The sequence below is a fragment of the Protopterus annectens genome, chromosome 11.part0 (assembly GCF_019279795.1).
Source record: "Protopterus annectens isolate FY-2018-M chromosome 11.part0, PAN1.0, whole genome shotgun sequence".
NCBI classification, from domain to species: domain Eukaryota; kingdom Metazoa; phylum Chordata; order Ceratodontiformes; family Protopteridae; genus Protopterus; species Protopterus annectens.
In genome coordinates this window covers 872,770,032-872,788,753 of record NC_056745.1, presented here as the reverse complement: position 1 = coordinate 872,788,753, position 18,722 = coordinate 872,770,032, and the positions used below count along the sequence as shown (strand labels likewise).

The window sequence follows — 18,722 nt, the reverse complement described above, 5'->3', positions numbered from 1 at the left end:
TGATGAGACAGAAGTCTCATGGCAGTCTGTTTTTGAAACCTGACAAGGAAAGATCACTCACTCACTTCATCTTGCATTGCTTTAGTAAGTAACCAGGGAATAGTAATTCTTTAGATCAGTCAGGAAAATATAGTGAGATTAGTTAAGTACTGTTTTTTTGTATCTGTGTGAATCTATCCTGTGATAAAACTCTGGTATTTATTGTAAATGGGTATTTAGTATTTTCCTGTTCTTTTATTATTTATTATTAAATATATTTAAACTTTTCATTGTGGATAGTCTTTTAGAGAATATTTTAACCTTTGAGGGTACTTATATTTATTTGGTGACACTGTGGCCACTCCTGAAAGCTTTGTTGCATTGGTCAAATACTACCATTTGTATTAGTATTAATATCACTGTGTATAATTGGGTACACTTGTAAGAACATTAGAGTAGCTGGCTTTGGAGTGTTTTGGTGGCAGTACCTACCTTATAGTCTGGGCAGAGGGGGCATAGTTAGTAAATCATGCCAGGCTTTCCCAGGTGTGTGTGTGTGTGTGTGTGTGTGTGTGTGTGTGTGTGTGTGTGTGTGTGTGTGTGTGGGTGTGTAACTCAAATCTCAGAGAATGTGTGTGTCAGTTACTTGGAGCATGGACACAGAGCACTGGATGGCGAAGTACTTGCCCTGGAACATTTGGCTGAAGACTAAACTCTAGAGCTGTGCCAATGGGGAGTCTTATTGGGGTGCTGAAGTGAGAGAGGGAAACCCAACCCCTGGACTCAGTGTGTTTCCTGTGTGCTCTTAAGGGAAATTGTACTTGATGCAGACAGCTGCATCTTAAAATGCTGTGTGTATCTATTTTTCTCCAAAGTCAGCATCGCTCACTGGTGTCAGTAGTGAGGATTCAGGCTCCTTGATTACTGGCCCACAGCAGGAATGTCACAAGCTGCTGTGTTTTAATACAGTATCACTGCCTGCTGTGTTGTGTTTCCTCTGTATACTCTAACCCCCTAGCTGAGATCTTGTAGTGCTGTGTTTTATTAAGGTGCATAATCTGCTAGGCTGTTTAGATTTGGGTCCTGTGAATCCCTACATTGAGTGCCTACTACACAGTATTGTAGAAGAATGCAGAAGCTGCAGTACTGCACACTTGTGGTGTATGTTCTCTCTCCAAGAGTGATCATACCCTTGTAATTGTAGGCCATACAATCCCACCCTGCAATGCAGCCTACTATTTTTTTATTCTCCCAGCTCCATTCACTGACATCGACACTCTGTGCCCAGTGAGACTGTTAGTTATTGCATCATGAAATCAGCACTCAGTGCACTGTAGGATCATCAGTCAGTTTTTCAGTGAGGTCGGCAATCAGTGCACAGTGAGATCAGTACTCAGTGGGATGTGATATCAGTACTCATTGCTCAGAGAGATCGGTACTCATTGCTCAGTTAGATCAGTACTCTGTAAACAGTGAGATCATCATTCAGTACACAGTAATGTCAGTACTTAGTGTACAGTATTGTGAATACTCAGTGCACAGTGAGCTCAGCACTCATTGCCCAGTGATATCAGCATGCAGTGATGTCAGTATTCTGTACACAGTGAGCTCAGTACATAATGCTCAGTGATATCAGCACACCTTGCCAGTAAGGTCAGTACACAGTATACGGTATGATCAGTGCTCATTGCCCAGTGATATCAGCACTCAGTGATGTGAGTACTCAATGCACAGTGATATCAGCACTCATTGCCCAGTGAAATCAGCACTCATTTCCCAATATGATCAGTACTCAGTGCACCAGAGAGATCAGCACTCATTGCTCAGAGCAGTGTTGTACTAATGGAGAGAAGTGTACTAATGGGAAGGAGAGTACATGAACAGTGGACTCAGTGCAGAGTAATGTCACCAGCCATTGTCCAGTAAGGTCAGTACTCAGTGCACAGTGAGACCAGCACTCATTTCCCAGTGATATCAGCATGCAGTGATGTCAGTACTCAATGCCCAGTGGTATCAGCACTTATTGCTCAGTGAGATCAGTACTTAATACATAGTGAAATCATCAGTCAGTGCATAAATAATTCAGTGCTCAGTGCACAGAGAGATCAGCACTCATTGCTTGGAGCAGGGGTGTACTAATGGGGAGGAGCACAGGGTGAAACCCACCCTGACTGCCAACAGTAAAGGAGTGCAGCCATGCTTTTAAAAGCTTTTTACATTTAAAACACAAAAAAAATTTAACTAAAACTAGAGCCAGATTATTTAAGGGCATTCTTCTTTAAGAATGCTGTGTCTGTACATCCCTGCATGTGTTGATGCACACATCTGTTGCATACTCCTTTTTGGCATTTTTGGGGTCAACTGTCCACATAAGCTACAATATCTCGAACTACTGGGTCAGCTCTTAGGGGTATGTTGTCAATATAATACTCAACTTTCCAAAGGAGATGATAATGCATTTTTGACATTTAGCTTTAGTCCATCATTTTGGCACTAGTTACTTGTTTGCAACAAGAGTTTCTGTAGGATGGCTGAGTCTTTTGGGGATTTGATCACTGATTCTAGCTTGCTTCTTGCTGGCCATTGTTTTGTTTAATTTCATGATTATTACTAAAAGCAACTGTCATTGAGTAGGAGGTATTAGAAAAAAAAAAATTGGGGGGCTGGTTAAAAAAATTCTGCTCTGGGTGTCATATATGCTAGTTACACTACTGGCTTAGAGAGATTGGCACTCATTGTCCAGTGAGATAAGTACTCAGTTCACAATGAGATTATCACTCAGTGCACAATGATGTCAGTATAGTGAGATTAGTATTCAGTACACAGTGATATCAGTACTCATTGCTCAATGAGGTTAGCATGCAGTACAGACTGAGATTGGTAGTCATTGTCCAGTGAGATTAGTACTCAATGAGATTATCACTAAGTTCACAATGATGTCAGTACAGTGAGAACAGCACTCATTCCATAGTGAGTTCAATACTTAGAGCACAGTGAGATCAGCAACCATTGCCCAGTGATATCAGCATACAGTGATGTCAGTATTCAGAGCAAGTGATGTTAGTACTCAGTGCACGGTGAGATCAGCATGCTGTGCAAAGTGATTTCAGTACTCAGTACACAGTGAGATCAGCACTCAGTGCACATTAGTGCACAGTGAGATTGGAACTTGGTGCACAGTGATTTCAGTACTCAGTGCACAATGAGATTGGCACTCAGTGTAGAGTGATGCAGGTACTCAGTGATGTTAGTAATAAGTGCACAATGATATCAACACTCGTTGCCCAGTAAGGTCAGTACTCAGTACAGAGTGAGATTATCAGTCAGTGCACAGTGAGATTGGCACTTGTTAGCCAGTGATATCACCACTCAGTGATGTCAGTACTCAGAGCAAATTGAAATCTCTCATTGCCCAGTGATATAAACACACAGTGATGTCAGTACGCCGTGCACAGTGAGATTGGCACTTAGTTCACAGTGATATTAGCTCACAGTGATGTCAGTGCTCAGTGCACAGTGAGATCGGCACTCAGTGCTCACTGATGCCACTACTCAGTCCACAGTGATTTTAGTACTTAATGTGCAGTGAGATCAGTATTCAGTGCACAGTGAGATCAGTACTCATTACCAAGTGAGTTTAGTATTCAGTATATGAGTAATGAGATCAGCAGTCTTTGCCCAGTAAGGTTAATACTCAGTGCACAGTGAGATTGCCACTCATTGCACAGTGAAGTCAGTATTCAGTACACAGTGAGTTCAATATTTCGTACACAGTGAGATCAGAACTCATTGGCCAGTGGTATCAGCATGCAAGGATGTCAGTATTCAGTGCACAGTGATGCTAATACTCAGTGCACAGTGAGATCAGCAATCAGTATTCAGTGATGTCAGTACTCAGTGCACAGTGATTTCAGTACTCTGTGAGATCATTACTCAGTGCACAATAATATCAGTATTCAATGCACAGTGAAATCAGCATTCAGTGCACAGTCAGGTTGTCTCTCATTGCCCAGTAAAAACAGTATTTAGTGTCCAGTGAGATCATCACTTAGCCATAGTGATGTCAGCAGTCAGTGCACAGTGAAATCAGCATGTACCACACAGTGAGATCATCAGTTAGTCATGGTGATATCCAAGCTCATTGCCTAGTGAGATCAACACTCAGTACACAGGGAGATTGTCTGTCATTGTGCAGTAAATTCAATGCTTATTGCCCAGTCATATTGGCAGTCTGTGCCCAGTGACATTGAGAAACAGTAGCAAATGAGATCAGCAAACAATTTACAGTGAGATCAAAAATTTTCAGTACATGGTGAAAATGTACAGTGCATTATACAACTCACTGTGTGACAGCCATGCATTATGCAATGTGCAGTGAACTTAAGCTGATGTATGTAATTCAAGTTCTAAGACATGAATCTGTCATCTAGGTGAGTATGTTTCCTTCTCTGATATTGTCATTTGATGTGGGAACTGCAACTCTGAGTATCACCCATACCGGATGAATCACATCACAGAAAGGACAATATTAACTCTCATTTGGAATCACTTAGCCTTTATTTTAAAGTTCTGAAGAATATAAATATGAAAAACATTTGTATTTCTTTCCCAGAATCATACCTTCATATGGGTAAAACATTAACTCCTGTCTCCATAGCCACTAGCATCCAGAATCTATCCATTTTCAGTAGAGACCCGGGGAGATAATCTCCAAGACATGAATAAAATACAAATACAAATACAAATAACAAATTACAAACTACAAACTACAAAAAGCAAAAAAAAAATTGTAAGAAAAAAAAATAGCAAAAATAGTAAAAAATATAATAAAAATAACCAAGCAATGGTAATATGTGCAGTAAGGCATAGAGGTTAGCAGTGGGTTTGTACAATGGTAATATGTGCAGTAAGGCATAGAGGTTAGCACTGGGTTTGTAAAGAGGACAAGAGTCATAAACAGTGCAAAAAGAAGGTACAGGGACTAATTACAGGTAAAGACAATAGTGGAGAAAGGAAGTTAGTTGTGAAGTGATCTTACAAGCATTTATTAGAAAAAAGGTATATAAGGAGAAGTGAAATGATGCCCAGTAGGGAGACATGAGAGAAGTATAGTAGGAAGGAAGATGTAACAGTGGATAGTAAGCACAAGACAGGCAAGGTCAAGTATAAGGAGACAGATGGCTAGTCTGGTTTGGTACAGGGGCATAGCCAGTATGATTTGAGGTAAAGTTTAAGTCTATTTTTAAAGAGTGATAGGGAAGTAAGTGAGGAGAGGTCATTAGGGAGAAGATTCCAGGATTTACCTACAGTATAAGAGAAGAGAGAATCCCCAGCCCTGTTATTAAATTTGGAGGTGTGTACAAGAAGTTTCTGTGAGGAGCGTAGAGACTTCAGATTTTTATAGGGGGTAATGAGGCTAGATAAACTAGGAGTATTAGAAGATTTGTAAAGAATGTTATGGGCAATGGTTATCTGGTGAAATTTAATCAGGTGTTGTAGTTCTAACCATCCTAGCTGATTTAGATTTATACAATGGTGTGTTCTAAATGGGTTTCCTGTTGCAAATCTTGCAATGTTATTATAGGATGATCCCAATTTGCTGAAGACAGTCTTGGATAGATTAGTAAAAATAGGAGAAGCGTAAAGAAGTGTAGAGATCAAATGAGTGTGAGCTAAAGTAATTTTGGCAGTAGGAGAAAGGATAGGTTTAATCCTATAGAGAGTGCCAATTTTTTTGTTGACAGTCTTTATAGTATTGTTGATATGGATGTCGAAGTTCAGATTATTGTAGATGGTGACACCTAGAAGTTTAGTGGCAAAGTCTGGAGATATTATGGTACCATTGGTGGATGTCACAGAGAAATGAAGAGGAGAGGACTTTTGAGTAGGAGTGAAGAGGAGTTTAGTTTTCTTTGGGTTCAGAAGAAGGCAACACTGAGTGAACCATTGTTCTACTATGTTGAATACCTTCTGGGTGAGAGAGTGAAGGTCTTGGGAGGATGTGGCTGAGCATAGTAGTGTGGAGTCATCATCATATTATATGCAAGTGGCTTGGGGGATAGCTAGATGAAGGTCATTTATAAATATGGAGAAGAGAAGAGGTCCCAATATGGACCCCTGGGGGATACCTATGGTAATGGGTAGATGGGTGGATAGAGTGTTATGCCATAGTACTGCTTGCTGCCATTTGTCAAGGTAGGTTTGGAACTATTTTATGGAAAGTCGGTCTAACGACAGAGATTTTAGTATGTTTCTGAGAATCTGGTGGTTTACCATGTCAAATGCTTTAGACAGGTCAATAAAGAGAGCAGAAGAGAGATTATTTAGGTTTTGTTGTTTGTCGATGTAATCAGTAAAGGAAAGAAGGGCAGTGGTAGTGCTGTGTGAGGGTCTGAAACCATGTTGACAGTTGGAAAGTAAATTGTTTTCAATTAAGTGGTGGAGTAATTGCCTGTGGATACATTTCTCCATAATCTTAGCTAATGGAGAGAGTAGGGCAATAGAGCGATAGTTTGATAGCTCAATGGAGTGTCCTCCTTTATGCAGGGGGGTAACATGGGAGACTTTCCATAAGGTGGGGATGTGACCTTCGCTTATAGTTCTATTTATCAATATGGAAATAGGGTAGGCAATAGCATTGGAGGATAATTGTAGAAATTCAGAAGGCAGTTGGTCTGCTGAAGGAGAGCATGGTTTCAGTTTATTCAAAAGGTTTTGAATAAGTTTGGTTGTGACCGGTTGGAACTGAAAAGGAGGGGGTGGGGTTGAGGTGTAAGTAGGTAGTATGAAGGTATTAGGTGATAGTTGACTAACTAATGTTTGGATAGCATCTGTAAAGAAGATGTTGAAGGTATTAGCAGTATGGATAGGGTTTTTCTGGTCTGTATTTTGGGGGTTAGGTGTAGTGAGTTGACCTGGGTGGAGTAACTGCTTAATGCTAGCCCAGAATTTTTGTGGTTTGTTGTGATTCAGTTGTTGAAATTGTAAGTAACATTTTTTTTATCATTAAGTATGGCCTTCTTAGTGTCATTTCTAAGTTGTCTAAAGGTTTGTTGATCAACAGGGTTTTTGGTCATTCTCTATTTGGCCCAATATTTATTTCTGAGTTGAATTTTATGTTTGGTTTCATTGGATAGCCATGGGGCAGAGTTGGCCTTAATTCTAATAGATCTGGTTGGAGCGTGATGATTGAGAGTGGAAAGGAAGGTAGTGTTAAAGAAACTAACGGCTTCATCTAAAGGGAGGTGTTTAAGGGAACCCAATTGCATGCTCTTAGTTCCATTTGAAATAAATCAGGGTTAAATTTCTTTTTGGATCTAATACTTCTGATAGAGGTTAGAAAAGGAGTGTTGGTTTTATGCCTGATGAAGTAGGTAAGTGAGTGGTCACTTATATCATCAGGGAGGGTTCCAGAATTATAGTAGTGAGTATGATTGTTTATAAGAATCAAGTCTAGTATGCTAGCTTTCTTGTTAGCTTTATTTATTCTGGTGGGTGAGGTAATGGTTTGAGAAAAAACATGTAGGTTAATGTGGGAGGTAGGAAGGCTAGTACAATAGGAATTCCAATCCAAGTTTATATCGCCTAGGATTATGGTTTCTTGAGGCAGGTGTTGGGATAGCCAGGAAAGAAAATTTTCCATGGTGGCTATGTTATTTCCAGGGGGCAGATAGATACATATAATGTAAATTGATTTGGCATTGTTAAGTTCAAGTTTAGAGATGAGAATTTCAGTATGGGAATCTACAGGTAGATTACAGTTGTATGTGGTTAATTGTAATCCATATTTGAATAAAATAGCAACCCCTCCACCTTTCTTAGCTACTCTATCAATTCTTAGCATATTATATCCAGGTGGGATAATTTCATTATCCTTGATACTAGGTTTTAGCCATGTTTCTGTTAGGCAGATAATGTCAAAGGAGTATACTTGTAGGAGAGCATGGAGTTGAGTTACTTTGTCGTTAATACTACATATATTTAGATGAGCTAGTAGGAGGGAATTAGGTGGTTTAGTGAGGGGGTAATTGGTTGATTGATTTTGTTTTTGGAGAGAGGTAGAGGTTGCTGTAGGGCCTGGGTTAGGATGAATATCACCATCCTTTAATGAGAGGAGTTGTCCTAGATAGCTTAGGTTAGGGAGCTTGCTGTTTGAAAATAACAGTCTCTTGAGATGTAGTGAATTATATTTAATATGTAGTATTCTATGATACTTAGCAAGTAGGTAGCTGGGTGAGCATATTATGTTTGCATGGTTATGTAGGTATGGAAAGGGTTGAGAGTTAGTATGTTGGTTGGGGTAGTCAGTGTATGGATATATAGGGTGTGCATATGAGGAAAGTAAATAGGCAAAGGTTAAAAGTGGTAGTGATACAAGAGTAAAACAGAGTGGAATCTGAAAAGGGATGGTAGGATTAGCCATTGGGAAGGATTGGCTATTTGTTAGAAATATATTTAGAGATGGAAGTGCTTAAGCTGAGAGTGTGTAGAGATATGAGGGTGTGGTGAGTATGGAGTGGAGTGGTAAAGAGATGGGAATATAAGAGAAAAATTGGCCAATTGGAAATGTGTAGAGGTTAATGAGAAGAGGAAGGGGTGTGGTTAGAAAGTATAAGAGTAGGACCCCTGGGGGTGGGTGGGAATTGGGGGAAGGAAAGGGAGTGGAGTGAAGCCGCAGGGCGAATGGAGCGGGTAGAAACAAAGAGAAAGGAAGAAGGCAAGACTGAGAAGAAACAATCAGTGGTTAGGTAAGTGAGATAAGGAAAGTAAGGAGGATGTAGCACTTGTTTGGTGTAACTGTTAGTAAGGTAAGAACAGAGAGGGTCAGAGAGATAGGAGGCTAGTGGCAGGGAATTAATGGGTCCTTAGGAGAGGATTCAATATATGGAAACTTAGGGGATAGGTGGATACTTAACCAAGATAGGTATGTGCTGCCACCTAGTGGAGAAACAGTAGAAGACAAGAGCACTTAGAGCAGAGTAGGGAAAGGTAATAAGTACAAGGGCCTAATAATGGGGTAAAAAGAAGTCCGCAGAAGGCTGCTAGCAATGGAACGCAGGGGTAAATACAACACAGAGTGGTTACAATGACTTGCCCTGGGATACATACACTTTAGGTCGATATCATTGGACAAGCAAAGTAAGTTGGGAGGATTCCTGCATAGAGCTTCTTTTTCTGTCTGGAAGCCAGGAAAATCAGGAATGGTGGGAGGCTTAGGTTAGGTTATGCACTGTAGATTAACTGTAAGAAAAAGGGACAAAAATAAAGTGTTAGCAGAATAATTGTAAGGGGGTAGCAAGTTAAATGATTCAGGAAAGCATACTAAAAATAGGTAGTGGACTGACCTAGAGGACAGTGTGAGTTGAGGGTAAGTGTGAGATACTAGGATGTGGAAGATGAGATGAGGGTGAGTGAGAGTACTAACATAGGAATGCTAGGGAGGCTTAGGATACTATATAATTTATGCAACAGATACACAGGAGTGAAACAGTCAACAAGTTAAATTCACAGAGCAGGAAAATTAATTAGCAGCAGACATTTTCAAAGTAGTAAAATAAGAAACAAATATCTTAGTCTATTATGCTATATGAGCTGCAGGCATATATTAACATAAAAATATTGCATGTACAGTCTAATAAATTATACACATTACTATAAAAAAAAAGCTAGGTAGTACTCAACACCAGTACATTTAATATACTTCTTGGCAGTTGGGCTTAGACTAGACAGTATTCAGTTTTAGTAGGATATACTGCACATTAGTGTAAGCATTGTAACAATACTTTCCCTATTGTTGTACCCTTAACATGTGCAGACAGTTTGTTGGACTTGGCGGCAATTACTACTGCTCCTGTTTAAGCTAGGGTGCCGAACTTTAAATGACGCTTATACTGAATCAGTAGCTAAGATCCGGCAGTATGTTTGGGCAAATATTGCCTGTTAGCAATCAAATTAATTGCGAAACACAAACATCTGATACTCACTGTATCTGAGATGCATGTGCTTTAGCAAAGTCTCCTTGTAAAGAATGAGCTTTGTAACGAACGTTTCAAAGGTTTGGCTAAGTTAGCAAGGTAATATTGATAGAATGTATCAAATGTTTAAATTGTCTCAAATTGTAATAGAATACGTAGTATTGGGGGGGGGGGGGGGGCTTGGGGCCTGAGAAACACCACATCTCATGAGTGGACACTCAGCAGTGGCCGATTCCCACCATGTACTTTGAGCAGGATTGCATTTAGTTGCTATTTAGCATGGATAATGTGCACAGACTGGGCACCAAAACCACGTGCGTTTAAATGGCTGGGCAGTTAACCAGCCAAGGCACAACCACTCGTAGAGCGTACGCAGTCATTAAGCCTCAAACAAATTTAAGGCAAGGCTCAATGGCTCATAGAGCAGACTCCAACAGTGTAAAATGGCCGAGCAGTTCACAAAGCACAGCACTTTCAATTTAGAATTACACATTAATCTCACACAAACCCTTTAAATAGCAGAGGAAGAAATTAAAGAATATTGTAGCCATAACCCAGGCAAGACCTGTTAGGACATGACCGATTTAAGTACAGCAAAGGCACGGTCACTTGTAGAGCAGACAGACAGATTTACCAGCTATTCAGAATAAAAGTAAAGGCACAAACCGCTCAAAGAGCGGACACAGTGCTTATGTTACCGGGCAGTTCACTCAGCATTACTAAAAACAAAAGAATAGTTACTTGTTGAGCATGGCTGCTCGTAGAGCAGACACAGACAGTTTTTTAAGCTATACAGATTAAAAGCAAAGGCACAAACCACTCAAGGAGCTGACACAAAGCTTATGTTACCAGACATAAGACTCAGCACTACTAAAGCAGAAGAATTGTTACTAGTTGAGCACACACAACCTCGTAAGCAGCAGTGCAGATTTAGTATACAGTAAAACAGATTACCCAGGTAAGATGGAAAGAGCGGACACAAAGCTTATGTTACCAGGCAGTTCACTCAGCACTACTAAAGCAGAAGAATTGTTACTAGTTGAGCACACACAACCTCGTAAGCATCAGTGCAGATTTAGTATACAGTAAAACAGATTACCCAGGCAAGACACACTATTAGTTGTTCGTAGTATGTACAGCTACACAAAAAGGATTAATTAATACATATGCAAAAGGCTAGTGTAGGTACATAAGTCTTATTTTGAGTAGCAAGGATGCAAAAATAGCACTTACCTGCAAATAGGGCCAGTAGCCTAAGGCAGAAACAGGACTGAAAGGGGGGGAAAGCCTAGTCAAAGATGGTGCCACAAACACTGGCGTCCCTAAATAGATTTAGTGGAAGGCGAGGCAGGTAGGAGAGAGTGGGAGGAGTAAAGCAGGAAGTGAGGAAGGTAGATAGATGTAGGTGGATAGAAAGGAAGTAGAGGAGTGGTCTGCAAGCAGGAGGGGGGAGGGGTATAGACAATGGAGACACCAACTAAAAAAAAAATAAAAAAAATAAGATGCACGTCCGAAGAGTCAGTTTATCATATGTATTAAACATTCTGAACATGAATGAATCCTTATGTTTGATTCTCACAAACATTGTCTACTGTGCTACCAGTTCAATTTTCCAATTTCTTCAATATGCAGTTGAAAATCTGCCTTAGAATAGATTAAGAGGCAAAAGAGCAGAGAAAACAGTGCAATCCTTAACCCATAAAATGGCATGAGTTTTATACTGAGTTCTATTGTCTTGTTTATCCCTGTTAACTCAGAGTGTAGAATCTGTTATCCCTGTTAACTAGTGTAGAATCTGGCAGGTGGAACAATCTACAAATTTTACTTCAGTAGAGCTGTATGAATTATACTGAGGTATGCATAATTCTAGACACAAGCAATCAGCATCATAAACAATGATTTGATAATCCATGGCAAACAAAATGTCTCTCCATAAATACAGGTAATAATTCATTATTTTACTAAATTGCATTTATGCTGTTGGTAGACACTGCTCACATTTCAAGAATTCTATATCTGGGGTACAGAGTGTCTTTTTATGCATTCTGGTGGTTTGAATGACAGGGATGTTAACATGCATACTACACTTAAAGAGCTAATAATACCAAAAGAATATATTTGCAGTCCATGCAGCACCATAATTATTATCAGAAAAATGCTTAACAAAGTTGTCTTTTTCATGAATTCAGAGAATAATCATGGCTATGTTAAGCATTTTTCAGTACTGTTATGCTATACTCTTGTACTAGAGAATTAATGGTGGCAAACACAGGCCAGCATGTGAAGCATCTTTATAGCTTTAATAGCTGTAATACACTTTACCCCCACACATGTCCAAACTCACAAAAATGGTATTGTGAATTATCTAACAGCATTTAAAATAATTCATTCATTAGAGGGATTGTTTGCTTCTGTACAATGTCTGAGTAACAGCAATAACTGTTTTATAGCTTTTAAAGCTGTAAAATTCTTCAGCCTCCAAAACTTTTTTAATGCAACTAGTGATATATTGGGGCAACTAAATTTGTATGTACTACAAGAAATTACAGCTGGATCTCTGCGATCATAATGCACTTGTTATATGCTCTTAAAATGGATGCCTAGGTTCACCACTTGAATCAGCTGTTAGTGTGTATTTGTTGACATCCATGACTTGGACATATAACACATTGGTTATGATCAGATACTTGATTGCAATCCCCTGCATTGTATTTACTATAATTATTTTTGTTTTTGTTAGAATGTTTCTAAAAGTAGAATTCTGTCTTGTACTTTTGTAGGTGAAGTTGAAAAGAGGTGGTTTACTGATCTATCTATTTATGTATCTAACTATATGATTATATTATTTGTTCTGCGATATCTTCATTTGAATCACACCATGCCTGACCTTCTGCAATATAATGCATATCACAGACTACATAAAACATGGTTTCAAATGGCACAGGATATCTGCTTTATTCAGCTACTCTGTGCACTAATATTTGATGAACAAGCTGGACATTCCTATGTAACCAATAGCTTCTTTATTCCTTATTGGTTATAACTATTGCGTCATCTCTGTCCCATGTATTCCTAAAATTTGTAATAATCTCTAACTTTGGAATTCCTTTTTAAGTCACCCAAAACACTTTCAGTGAAATTATCTTTTATTGTGACTTCCTTAAGCTATCCACCTTGAATTGTTAAGTCATTAGACATTTTTTAATCACATTTCTTTCTTTCTTTTTTTTTTTTTTTGAAAGATGGCACTCACACGTGCCATATGAACTCAATTGATGACTAAAAAAACTCTAGCATCTTCCATTTCTGCCTTCTGTCTTCATGGTAATATATGTTTAGCTGTTCCTATCTCTCTCGCTCTGTGTGAAGTAGATTATGCATCTTTTTTTTGCAGCACAACATTTCACCAGACTTTCTAGCTTACGTAAATTGTTGTTGTATTGTTATCATATCATACAACAATGCAGGGGTCCTTTTATTGAACTGCTGTTGCTGCTAATGCTCTACCTATACTGAGTTCCATTTATGATTTTAGCTTCCAGCATAGATTAGTTTCCATTTCTATAGTGAATTAGAGCTGAAAATCATTTAAATATCAATACATAACAGACATGTAACTGTAAACTGGCTATTTTTGTTTACTGAAGAATTTATATTTGAGTTAAGCTGCTGTTGTGCAGACAGCAGAAACAAAGAGCCTTGATTGGCCCAGTAGTAAAAAAAAAAAAAGTGCAGCCCAAAAGTGATATCAAATGGTATTCATAAAAGGGAATACATTCAGCAAAGGTAATACTTTCAATGAAGGAAATTACAGTAGATGTTCTTTAAAAGTTTCCATTAAGGAAGAAAAAATAATCTGCTTTAGGTGTGTGTGTGTGTGTGTGTGTGCATGCGTGCGTGTGTGTGTGTGTGTGTGTGTGTGTGTGTGTTAACTGCATCTGTGCATATAGCACAACATGCAGAAAGTAGAACCATGGTTAATTTTAACTAAAAAAGAATATGCAAAGGTAATTTAAGAATGTAATTTAGCTTTTTCATTTTCACACATGATCATGTTGCCCCTTTAAGCAAGGAACATTCTGTGAATAAAGCACTAGCAAACTACATTAGTCACGCTCCTGTACTGTATGTGCTGGGATATGCATTGAATCAGCCTTGAAATTTACTGAGACCCAAACTCCAGCACTTTGAAAGATTTGGATTAGGCAAGCATATTAGACACTAAATAATTGGTTCCACCAGTTCCACTGGAATGTGACTTCCTACTGTAATAGTGCATTACCCACTGATATGAACCAAATTGCATTAGAAGCCCGATGTGTGCATCGCCAGCCAGAATGATTTAATGCCATAGATCAACTGCATTTGTAATAGCTGTGTCACGCACAGTAATAAAACTGCAGCTGATCTAATCTTGAGCTCAGTGAAGGAGGGAAAAAGCAAGCAACTACACTGTTTTCAAAAGTTGTTTCTCTGAGCGCTTATTAATGCCACAGCATATTTAGTAAATTATTGGCACTATAAAGTAACTGCTTTTTTCTGTTTTAATCTAATACACTAGCTTTTTCTCCAAAATGACTGATGTAAACAGAAAGGACTTTGCTTTGATGCATCTGACTTGTATTTTTCTTTCAAACATTTCATTATGGGAGAAAACAGTGTTAAGTCCCATTAATGAGGAAGTACTCAATGCAAAGGCCATGGAATTTAATAACCATGTTATACCCTATTAATGAAGAATGTGCATGTCCTATGGCCTTGAAGTGCTGCCTATGTTTTCAGAGGCTTGTCAGCATTTCTGCAGTGTTTTCTCTCATTAGTAGCAAATAGGAATATATCTTGTCATATTTAGTGCATTTGGGGCAGTGAAATGGAACCATGCTACCAAAGTATTATTACTTTTCTCTTTTAGATTGCTGCAAGTGTTCAAGCTGCGTACTCTACAGTCTTGTCAGATTTGCAGCCTTATTGCTTAATTTGACAAACTAAATCTGTGTAGTGGAAAGAGAAACAATGTTCTGTGCACCTGCTCCTCAGTTTCTTCATCCACAATCATCTTCAGAATGAATGCTTTCAAGTGAAAAACAGCTGAGCATGGCTTAACCAATTTTGATGCCCTAGAAAAGACAATGGAAACGTTTTTGCTCTTATTGCTTACATATGGAAATGAAGTAGCAAGCTAACATTTACAAAATGCATTACAAATAAACAGCATGGTTTAAAAGAGTGGAACAAAGGATTTTTTCCTCACGCCAACAACGTGGGTTAGCAGTACATAATAAAAAATCTTTCAAACTCATCTCTCTGGAAAAATAATTTTCCATTTCCTAATATATTTGGCTATGTTACAGGTCAATGATGGGATTTCCACCGAGGAGTTTTACTATGAAAGTTTAACGTTGTGGTGGGTTTCACCACAATGAGTTGTACTTTGTGAGCTAGCAGAGCATTTTTTGAGTTTGTTTGTTTGTTTTTTCATTTTTCCAATGTGGTACAACTGTGGAGTCAGCATATATATTTTAGGGAGTGGTAACTACGGCCCCCACATGTGTGGCTGCATGGGGATTACACCCCCCCCCACTCACAAATTGATTATTTTTGTATTATACAGGGTTTTTGACTCACTGACTTTGATAAACATATTCTTAAAACCTGTGAATCAAAGAAAGAGTATTACTGACTCAAAGGTAAACCTACATATTTTACTAAGGCTTCTACTTATTTTTCTTCCTATATAGATATTTAATTATTATACATGCATGTATGATTTTGGCATGTTATTTTAGGTACAGTAATGATACAAAACCAGGGATCAAACCAGAGATAGGATATTTTTAGCCATGAAGAGGACCGCATATTCATGGCAGCCCTTAGGACATACAGCAAACACCTTTTTGGAAAAGAGGACTCATACAAGCTGACTGGACAATGGCCTGGAATCAATTGGTTATAGATATAAATACTGTGGGTGGAAAGAACCACACTTTACCACAGTGCAAGAAGAGGGCCAGTGATATGGTTGGACATGTCAGAGTCAAGGTGAGGCAGAATGCAATTGCCTGTAAAGTATTGATGGGGGCTTCCTACACTTATACCTTTAACATCCGATGAGGAATACCTCCTATCCATTTGTGGGGATGAACATGAGACATAAGATGATGGCACTGGAATAATCTGAAATGGTGTGAAAGCTGGATATTACCAAGATCTGTATCAACAACAGACATCTGCTCAAGAAGGCTGGTTTATAAAGAGCAACTTACTTATACAGAGAATTGAATGCTGTCATGGAATGATTACATTTAACACACAACAATCACTAGTAACAGGTGAAATCTCCACTTCTGTGCATAATGACAATGAACACAGTGTGCATGGTAAGTTTCCTTCACACCTCCTTACTCAGGATGGAGTAGTGTATGATAGTATTTTTTTTAGAAATATATTCAATTCATTCCTTACAGGGTCAGCAGCGAAATCGAACATTTCCAGTATACCAATAAATTTGTTGGATGTCAGCAGCAGAATGTCTGATGGCGATGATGATGATAATAATAGCATAGTTATATTTACGAGGCAGCCTGAGGATTTTGGCACACAGTCCCTAAGTTCAAAGGCAGTGTCACACCTCACCACATGTTAGTAACTCTGTAGGAAGTGGCAATGCATCACAAATTCAAGCACATGGGTACATTACACTACAGGTTGCGCAGGAATAAAAAACATGCACATTTACACCAACATCTCCAAACTCATACAAACACTTTCAGGATGATGTGTCTACAGTGACACCTTTACAAAGGGGTGCCTGGTGCAGGAATTTGTCATAGCTACCCCAGGAAACACATAAAGCATTGGCTGCCCAGCAGCAAATGTGCTGTGTTTAGAGTGTGTGAGGATCTGCAGCACTGCATGGAAATGGCAGAGAATAGTGATAATGCAATGATTGTACTGATGTGTTGTATAGTAGTACAGCAAGCATCCATGGCCATCTCCATTTATACACTAATTAGGACTTACCCGAATCAAGTAGGAGGCATGTGAGGGCAGATCACATGGTACTACAAGTCCTTTTTGAGAAAGTAGTGGAATTAGTAAGGAGGAACAAGCAAAACAAATTTCATGTGAGCCCCATCAGTGTTCATCTACTCACTGCAGAACCTCTCATTCCATGTTCTGCTCCTTCAGTACTGTGAGATCAGTATCTGTAGGATTACCTGCATCAAGCAGGTCATGACGGTGGACCAACTCACCATTAGCTCACATGACAAGCCTTCTTCAAAATCACTTGCACCACCACCTAGCCCATCTTTAGGAAATGTATATGAAACATTTGACTTTGACCTGCTGAGATTTAAGCACCACATTTTTGTAATTTACAATTTGACCTTTATGCAGGGATTTCACTATTTAACTTCAAGGGAAATAAGTCATTAAATAAAGTAAAAAAAAAGATGGAGTATGTCACTGCAAAGTGTAACCCAGTGTTAAAACATCTCAACTGCATGCATTTCATTCCAATAATGGTATTTCTTACAACTTCAAGGAAATGTGGAAAGCTATACGTTGTGATATAAGATTGCATTAATTTATACCATTAATGCTGTAGGCACCATCATCGCTACAGCTGGCAATTAGTGAAAACACAAAATTAATAATTTACACTATTGAGAGATGCACTGATCATAACATTAACAAAGATTAAATGAGGATCTTGCCACATAAGCTACCACTGCTGCCACTTCAGCCACACCACTGCAAAAATGATCATATTTTTTTGCCTCTGAGGACACAGAGTATTATGTATGACAAGATGAAATAATCTGATGTGCAGTACCATAACAGAGAACAGAAAGCTAATTCAAATATGTAATATATTAAACTGAGGAAACATTGCATAATATAAAAAAATGATACTTTTTTAATTAATTGCAATGTATGAATGCATGTTATATATTGAAATAACATTTCTTATTAAATGCACAACTTCAGAAGATTCTGAGCACGTATACTTAAGTATATCACTTCAACTAAATTTCTTGTGCAAAACAGTTAAAACTGTGGTTATTTCTTATATGGTGACATATGACATCATTGAACTGCTGTCACTGAGCAGTCTGGCAGAACTTTTATAAACATTTTCCTGATGAACAGTAACAGTACCACACAGCATATTTGTAGGCTATGCTGTATTGTTTGTTACTGTTCATCAGACATTCACTTTTACCTTTAAATATATTTTTTAAGTATAGTTAATGGTATAAACATCCATTTGATATTTTTCATCACCAGAAGTATTGCAAAAAGTTATTGCAGAGATAACTGAAGACTTAGAAAGTGGTGTAAACATAACCAATATTTGGTAAGTGTAGATCTAAGGATAGGCATGCCAAGAGACTAGTTTACCTGCTTATATTCTGAAACAACAACGACAGATGCCATAGGGATGGATTCTTGAGATAAAACAAATTTAAAAATTTAATGGAATTGTGCAAATGCTTAAGCTGGAAAACATACACACATTACAGAGGTTTAAAGTAAAGATGAAATATCTTGTGAAGTTTGTACTCAGTATATCTGAAATAACTATGCTTTTATGTAAGCTCTTAGAACAAGACAAATAGTGAAATGGAAATATAAAAAGGAAAATGACTCTGATTTTAAAATACTGAACAAAATAGTTAATAATAATTAGCTGTGTTACAAGCACTTGCCAGTCAAAGTGGTATAAAACCCATGATTGTGATCCTACAAGAGAACAGACCAATT

The 18,722-nt window shown here is 38.4% G+C and overlaps 1 long non-coding RNA gene across 1 annotated transcript in view; it reads right to left on the bottom strand.

Moving 5' to 3' along the window:
- LOC122815621 overlaps positions 1-11,314 on the bottom strand; it is a 174,613-nt gene extending 163,299 nt beyond the window's left edge. The window contains exon 1 of the long non-coding RNA XR_006366973.1: positions 11,187-11,314. This is a non-coding gene — a long non-coding RNA (uncharacterized LOC122815621). The remainder of the gene's footprint in view (positions 1-11,186) is intronic.
- Between the last annotated feature and the right edge of the window lie 7,408 nt (positions 11,315-18,722).